This window comes from Ornithorhynchus anatinus, chromosome 1 (genome assembly GCF_004115215.2).
Source record: "Ornithorhynchus anatinus isolate Pmale09 chromosome 1, mOrnAna1.pri.v4, whole genome shotgun sequence".
Classification (NCBI taxonomy): domain Eukaryota; kingdom Metazoa; phylum Chordata; class Mammalia; order Monotremata; family Ornithorhynchidae; genus Ornithorhynchus; species Ornithorhynchus anatinus.
This window is the reverse complement of record NC_041728.1, coordinates 55,278,208-55,286,682: the sequence shown is the minus strand read 5'-3', so window position 1 is coordinate 55,286,682 and position 8,475 is coordinate 55,278,208. Positions and strand designations below refer to the sequence as shown.

The following is an 8,475-nucleotide window of genomic DNA, read 5'->3' as shown; positions in this document are numbered from 1 at the left end:
CAGGGAGAAGTGAAGTGACTTGCCTACCATCACACAGCAGGCAAGTGGCAGAGCTGGGATTAGAACCCATGACCCGTGCTGTATCCTTTAAGCCATGTTGTTTCTCTAAGGCACAGAGGTGGTAGAGTAGCTTGAAGATAGCAGTACAAAGGGGAAAAGATGAATTCACTGTCATTTTAAGGAGTTTATGGGGCTAAGGGTAGGCTAGAGCTTTTCATTTGATTACACAACTGGGATTAATTTCAAGGATAAGGCTCAGTTTCAAAACTTTTTAATATGAGATTATTTCTTTGTGTGGTAAAGCTGGTTTTATTTAAATTTTTGGGCCACTGCCCTTTTTCCTATGTTCAGTGACTCTAATAAACTGCTCTACATGTTTTTGAACTTGTCGCTCGAGTGGATTTTTGAATTGCACAAACTGACACTGCTTAGGAAGGGCATCTAGCTCTTTGGGGTTAGTTTTGTGGAGTATTTGGAGGGATGGAAAAATGGAGTTTAGTCATTTTGGGGGAAAAAATGACAGTTCAGGGATTTAGGATTGAAAATCCTCTGGAAACAGAGTGTTGTAATGCAATTTTTATGACTACAGTGAATATCCAATAGATTGCCTCCTCATTTCCTACGAACTCTCAATTATTTGGCATTTAATATCCATAGTTTGTGGCTTACCAGGGCCGTAGTTTACCTTCTTCCCATTTTTTTTCCTCCAGCTGCCTGCCTTTTGGCCATTTTGCTACTCATTAGCATCTCCACCAGAGGGTGCGTAGAGAAAGGAAAGGAAGTGAAACAATTACATTTTTGCTGTATTTGAGTTTCTCTGATTATATATTTTGTAAGAGAATAGATTTGAGACTATTTGCTACAATTAGATTCCTTGAGTCAGTAAGCTTTGTACTTTCTTATCACCCATGTCCACCGATCATTGCGTTTATGCTTGGAAGCAGCGTGGCCTAGTGGATAGAGCACGGGCTCGGGAATCAGAAGGACCTGGGTTCTAATCCTGGCTCCACCGCTCATCTGCTGTGCGACCTTGGGCAAATCACTTGTCTGTGACTGGGTTCCCTCATCTATAAAATGAGAATCAAGTCTGTGAGCCCCATGTGAGATATGGACAGTGTCCAGTTGGATTAGCTTGCATCTACCCCAGCGCTTAGCACGTAGAAAGTGCTTAACAAATACCACTGACAAATATTTGCCTACTGCCACTGGAAGGCATAAATGAGTTCATCTCAACTTCCATTTCGAAAACGCCGATCACTCTCTTGCTCCTGTTACTGACGGTCGATATGTTTTTAGTGCAAGCTAGGCAATTGAGGACAACTGGATGGAAGGGGTGGTATTAAAGTAGGTGCGGAAAGAATGGAGGAAGATTTATAGGCACGTAAGGAAGTGATTAGAGGGAAGAGGTTGACGGTAGGATGAGAACTGTCCTAGAGGGCTGTGGTGCTGTTTGCGGGAATGAAGGACATCATCTGGGAATGACGGAAAATGCGGTACGTGGGTAGTCAAGAGTTTCCAGGACTCTAACGAGTCTCGGCTACGGGAGGGGAGTCGAGCAGAGGTATGCCCGTTCTATTCCTAGCTTGGGCAGTGACTAGCGAGTGGCAGGCCATCTCTATTTTACTCTCCCAAGCGCTTAGTACAGTGCTCTGCACATGGTAAGAGCTCAATAAATACGACTGAATGAAGGAATGAATGCTCCAAGTCAAAACTCACCCGTGCCGGGCAGCAGCGGCATGGGAGAGAGTCGAGGGCGGAGACTCGAGTTTACCGCGCGGAAGGAGGCAATGATAAACCACTTCCGTATCTTTACCAAGAAAACGCTACGGATCCACTACCAGAACGACTGCAGATGGAGGTGGCGCTTTCTGGGACAGATGTGCCCATGGAGTCGCGACGGGTCGGAAGCCACTCGACAGCATGAGACAAGACGAAGGTGGTAAAGCCTGGAAGTCAAGAGAAGGGAAGAGCTGAAAGATTCCAGGTTGAAAGGCCAAGGAGAAGATGGGAGGTGGTCAAGATGATCAATTGATTCTTGACTACTTACTGTGAACAGAACACTGAACTAAGCACTGGGGTGAATACAACACAACAGAATTTGGCAGAAGTGATTAGGATAGATGAAAAGCTCACCCCCTCCCCCGTATCCACGTCCTTCCCACCCGGCACAGGGAGCCGTGGAATCCCTGGTTCTGGCCAGCCGATGGAGCAGGAGGAAGATCCAGACTATCCAGGTACAGTCTCTACTCTCCTAGCCGCCTCCACGTCTCCAGAACTTTTTTTCCTCTCTTTTCTAACCATCAACCTGATGAATATTTGTAAGAAATTAGAAAATAAGCATGGGACATTCGAAAGGGAAAGAGACGAAATCACCGAACAACAACTTTCAAGCCAACAAAATAAATTGGCTTAAAGGGAAAGGTACATATTGTATAAATGTTTACAAAAATGAGCCCACAGAATTATATAAATCAATCAATAAAATGTATTTATTCAGCACTTACTGTGTGCAGAGCACTGCACTAAACACTTGGGAGAGTACAATGTAACAATATTACAGAGTCTGTAGACAGTTTCCCTTCTCCCAACGATCTTACAGTCTAGAATGCAGCTGGAATGCAGCTGGTATCCTCATAGTTTATATCCATTTGAACTATTTAGATCTTCTTGTCCCTTAGGAAAATGACTGTTGAATGCTGCCTTTTCCTCCACTTCCTGAAACACGTTATCTTTTGAAGTCTCTTCTTTGTCGTCCAATCCAGATGGTTTCACGGATTAAGGCCAAGGGCCGATTCCCCTAGCTGAATGACTTAGGGTTGGTGCACGTGGAAAAAATGCATTTTAAGTACCTTCTAAGGGCTCCTTCACGACTGGTAGGACAGCATGAAGGAAGAAGATCTTGTTAAATACAGTTGTGGGAAAATATAGGATGGAGAAAAAGAAAGGGAGGAATCTTAGAAATCCGGAAGTGGCAGGAACCTCAAGAGGTCATTTGGTTCTGTCCTAGGGTTTCATCAACACCCCTTCCTCAGCACTCTTGCATACTTATTTTGACCACTGTAACTGCCAATACATTACGCTTGCCTCCTCTATTAGAGTGAGAGATCCTTGTGGGCAGAATAATATTTTTTACGGCCTTTATTAATAATAATATTGATGGTGTTTGTTAAGCGCTTACTACGTGCCAAGCACTGTTTGAAGCACTGGGGTAGATACAAGGTAATGTGGTTGTTCCACGTGGGGCTCACAGTCTTAATCCCCATTTTACAGATGACAGAACTGAGGCACAGAGAAGTTAAGTGACTTGCCCAAAGTCACACAGCTGATAAGCGGCAGAGACGGGATTAGAACCCATGACCTCTGACTCTCAAGCCTGCTGCTTCCGCTTACTATGTGCCAGGCACTGTACCGAGCGCTGGAGTAGATATGGGTTAATCAGGTTTTACACATTCCATACCCTACACAATAATAATAATAATAATAATGATGGCATTTGTTAAGCGCTTACAATGTGCCAAGCCCTGTTCTAAGCGCTGGGGAGGATACAAGGTGATCAGGTGGTCCCACGTGGGGCTCACAGTCTTAATCCCCATTTTACAGATGGGGTAACTTAGGCCCAGAGAAGTTAAGTGACTTGTCCAAAGTCACACAGCTGACAAGTGGCAGAGCCAGGATTCAAACCCATGACTTCTGACTCCCAAGCCCGGGCTCTTTCCACTGAGCCACGCTGCTTCTCTATCCAAGTCCCAAGTCGGGCTCACAGTCTTAATCCCCATCTTACAGATGAGGTAACTGAGGCACAGAGGAATTAAGTGAGTTGGCCAAGGTCACGCAGCAGACAAGTGGCGGGGCTGGATTAGAACCCAGGTCCTTCGAACTTCCAGGTCCGTGCTCTAAGCATTATGCCATGCTGCTTTTAAAAATTCTGTACTTCCCAAGCACCTAAAAGAGTGTATTGCACCAATTGGATGGGTGTTCAGTAAATACTATTACTATTACTACTTTGAACCCATCACATTTTCAGCTCTTTTACACAGTACTTTTGACAGCGGAGTCTCCATGTCTGATAGTATTAGCATTTTCAGCACCAAGCCACCATCCACTTTGGCTCCCGCTTGAGGAGTTCTGTGGCCTGGATGTGGTTAACCTTATTCATTCAATAGTTTTTACTGAGCGCTTACTATGTGCAGAGCACTGTACTAAGCGCTTGGAATGTACAAATCGGTAACAGATAGAGACAGTCCCTGCCCTTTGACGGGCTTACTTATTCAGAGAGATGCTGGGGTATGTAATGCCTTTGGAGCAATTGTGTGGGTGCGGGAGGGTCAGGGTACCCCCCGGTGCGGGCCAGCATCATTTATGCGACTTTGCATGTGTTTTGGGCTCTGATTTTTTTTATTTTATGGTATTGTTAAGCACCTACTAGGCGCCAGGCACTTTTCTCAACAGTGGGGTAGACACAAACTAATCAGGTTGGACACAGTTCCTGTCCTACATGGGGCTCACACTCTTAATCCCCATTTTACAGATGAGGTAACTAAGGCACCGAGAAGTTAAGTGATTTGCCCAAGGTCACACAGCAGGCAAGTGGCGGAGCCGGGATTACACGCCAGGTCTTTCCGACTCTCGGGCCCACGCTCTACTCCCTAGGCCAATGTGCAGCTTCCAGACGTATAATAATAATGATGGTATTGGTTAAGCGCTTACTATGTGCCGAGCACGAAGTGCTGGGGTAGATACAAGGTCATCAGGTTGTCCCACACGGAGCACACAGACTTAATCCCCATTTTACAGATGAGGTAATTGAGGCACAAAGAAGTTGAGTGACTTACCCAAAGTCACACAGCTGACAAGGGAAGAGCCAGGATTAGAACCCATGACCTCTGATTCCCAAGCCCGTGCTCTAAGCGATAAAACCAGGCAGGCAGATGGTGGGTTGGTGGGGAGGGAGAGGGAGGAGCTATTCGTTCCTTAAAGATTTCCAGGGGTGGAGAATCCCTTGGTCGACTTTTCCAGTACTTTAGTAGAGTCAATAAGGGAAAAATATAGAAATGATGGGAAACGGATAATAAAGGGATAAATATTATTATATTCCAAGAACTGTACTAAGCCCTGGGGTAGATACAAAATAACTAGGTCCCACATGGAGCTCACTGTCTAAATAGGAGGGAGAAGACGTATTGGACCTGTTTTGCAGATGTAGGAACCAAAACACTGTAGCCTACGGATTGAGCATGAGCCTTTAATTCCACCTCCACCGATCTGTCTGCTGCGTGACCTTGGGCAAGTCACTTCACTTCTCTGTGCCTCAGTTCCCTCATCTGTAAAATGGGGATTAAGATTGGGAGCCTCACGTGGACAACGACTGTGTCTACCCTGATTAGCTTTTAATAATAATAATAGATGGCACTTGTTAGGCATTATTATGTGCTTAGCTTGAAATAATGATAATAGATGGCACTTATTAAGCATTATTCATTCATCTGTATTTATTGAGCGCTTACTATGTGCAGAGTACTGTACTAAGCGCTTGGAGTGTACAAATCGGTAACAGATAGAGAGAGTCCCTGCCCTTTGACGGGTTTACAGTCTAATCGGGGGAGATGGACAGACAAGAACAATAGCAATAGATAGAATCAAGGGGATGAACATCTCATTAAAACAATAGCAATAAATAGAATCAAGGGGATGTACATCTCATTAACAAAATAAATAGGGTAATGAAAACATATACAGTTGAGCGGCCGAGCACAGTGCTGAGGGGAGGGGAGGGGAGAGGGAGAGGAGCAGAGGGAAAGCGGGGAAAAGAGGCCTTAGCTGAGGGGAGGTGAAGAAAGGGTAAAGGGTGAGCAGAGGGAATAATAATAGATGGCACTGGTTAAGCATTATTATGTGCTAGCTTGAAATAATAATAATAGATGGCAATTATTAAGCATTATTATATGCTAGCTTGAAATAATAGTAATAATGATAATAGATGGCACTGGTTAAGCATTATTATGTGCTAGATTGAAATAATAATAATAGATGGCAATTATTAAGCATTATTATATGCTAGCTTGAAATAATAGTAATAATAATAATAATAGATGGCACTGGTTAAGCATTATTATGTGCTAGCTTGAAATAATAATAATAGATGGCAATTATTAAGCATTATTATATGCTAGCTTGAAATAATAGTAATAATGATAATAGATGGCACTGGTTAAGCATTATTATGTGCTAGCTTGAAGTAATAATAATAGATGGTAATTATTAAGCATTATTATATGCTAGCTTGAAATAATAGTAATAATGATAATAGATGGCACTGGTTAAGCATTATTATGTGCTAGCTTGAAATAATAATAATAGATGGCAATTATTAAGCATTATTATATGCTAGCTTGAAATAATAGTAATAATGATAATAGATGGCACTGGTTAAGCATTATTATGTGCTAGATTGAAATAATAATAATAGATGGCAATTATTAAGCATTATTATATGCTAGCTTGAAATAATAGTAATAATAATAATAGATGGCACTGGTTAAGCATTATTATGTGCTAGATTGAAATACTAATGATAGATGGCAATTATTAAGCATTATTATATGCTATCTTGAAATAATAGTAACAATAATAATAATAGATGGCACTTGTTAGCCGTTATTATGTGCCTTGCCTGTTCTAAGCACTGGGGGAGACACAAGATAAGCAGGTTGGACACCTTCTGACTCTCTCCATTTTGCCCTGCCGCTTCCCACGCTGCCTCTATCTACCCCAGAGCATCGTATCGGGCCTGGAGCAAAATGTGAGTTTAAACCATACCATAAAAAAAAAAAAAAAGTGAAGTGACTTCCCTCCTCCCTCCTCCTCTGATTCCCAGCCCTTGCTGTTTCTGAAGGTGAAAGGGAGGAAGAGGGGGAGCTTTATGGGCCTAGTTGGCCTTAGGAGAGGATGGCAAGCATCAGAGGGAACAAAAGGTCAGAAAACCCAGCAAGCCTGGAAGGAGGGGGAGGCCCCGCCGGGCTAGGCAGTCCATAAAGGGGAAGGAAAATAAGGCGGCCGTGGCCCACCCTTCCTGCTAGGAGGAGAGGCGGGGAAGAAAGGAGGCGTGGGAAAACAGAGGAGAAAGGCCCAGAAGGCCGGGAAGCCCATCGCTCCTTCGCCTTCGCCGGGCCGCTGTCTCGCCGCCCCTGATTGGCTGGCGGGGCCCGTTTAACCTCTCAGCCCGCCAATGGCAGGCTCGCTCTCAACGCGGCGTGAGAGGGGAGGGGCGGGGCCGGCGGAGAGGGCGGGCGGAGCGCGATTCTCCAAGCCGCTTTGCGCTACCGCCGTCGGCCGGGGCCGGAGCGGGGGCGCTGCGCTACGCCATCTCCGCAGCACCGAGGGGCGGGCGGGGTTGGGGGGTGGGGGGGGGAGAGGGCCGCAGGCGCTGGCGGTCCCGGGCCCAGGTGAATGGAGTAACCTGACAGCGAGGAGGAGGAGGCCAGCGAGGAAATGGCGGCGATGGGGAGCGGCACCATGAGGCCGGGGCTCTGAGCGGGGGACGCCCATGCTTCCCGAAAGCCCGGCGGCGCCGCGTCCTGCAGGTAAGGCCGCGCCGCTCTCCCGCGGACGCCCCCCTCGGGCCTGGTCCCACCGGGCCGACCCCGACCTCGCGTAGATCCCCCGCCCGCCTCCCGCGCCTCGGGCCGGGGGCGCGGCCGCAGGAAAGGCCGAGGCTCAGGCCGCGACTAGGCCGCGGGGTGGAGGGCGGTCCGGTCCTTCCCCTCCACCCGGGCCCCGCACGCCTTTGAGCCTCGTCCTACCATCAAGGACCTACCTACCTACCATACCATACCATCCATCAAGCACCTACTCTGTGCCAACTACTAGACTCTAAGCCCCCCGATGACACTGTAAGCCCATCAATGCACCGGGACTGTCTATCTGTTGCCGATTTCCCATCCCAAGCGCTTAGTACAGTGCTCTGCACATAATAAATTACCACGGAATGAATTCAAAGCCTTCTCCCGAGCGCCTCCACCCCCACCCAAGTCAGGGATGGTGGCTGCCCTTCTTGCCCAGAGTAAACGCTCAATAAATACGATTAGACCCTGAGCCCGTTATCTGTTGGTCTCTATCGGTTGCCCCAATTGTCCATTGCAAGCGCTTAGCACAGTGCTGTGCACATGGTAAGCGCTCAGCAAATACTATTGAAAATAAAACACTATTACTGCTGGATGGAGGAAGGCCTCCATCAAAGCGTCGAAACCCGGGGGGTGAAGATGGCGGGAAAAGAAACGGAGCACCCCCCCCCCCCGGATCCCACAGATACCATTCATTCAGTAGTATTTATTGAGCGCTTACTATGTGTGCAGAGCACTGTACTAAGCGCTTGGAATGGACATATCGGCAACAGAGAGAGTCCCTGCCCATTGACGGGCTCACAGTCTAATACCAACCTCATTATTATCCCTTCCCTCCCCATTCCCCATTCCCCTT

General features: G+C 46.6%; 1 protein-coding gene across 2 annotated transcripts in view; it reads left to right on the top strand.

Annotated features, from left to right (window-relative positions):
• The first annotated feature begins 7,412 nt into the window (after positions 1 to 7,412).
• The window catches only part of DICER1 (dicer 1, ribonuclease III), a 76,622-nt gene continuing 75,559 nt past the window's right edge, over positions 7,413 to 8,475 (top strand). For both annotated transcript variants that reach the window (XM_029071108.2, XM_029071117.2), the window contains exon 1: positions 7,413 to 7,580. The gene's annotated coding sequence lies outside the window, so the exon portion shown is untranslated. The remainder of the gene's footprint in view (positions 7,581 to 8,475) is intronic.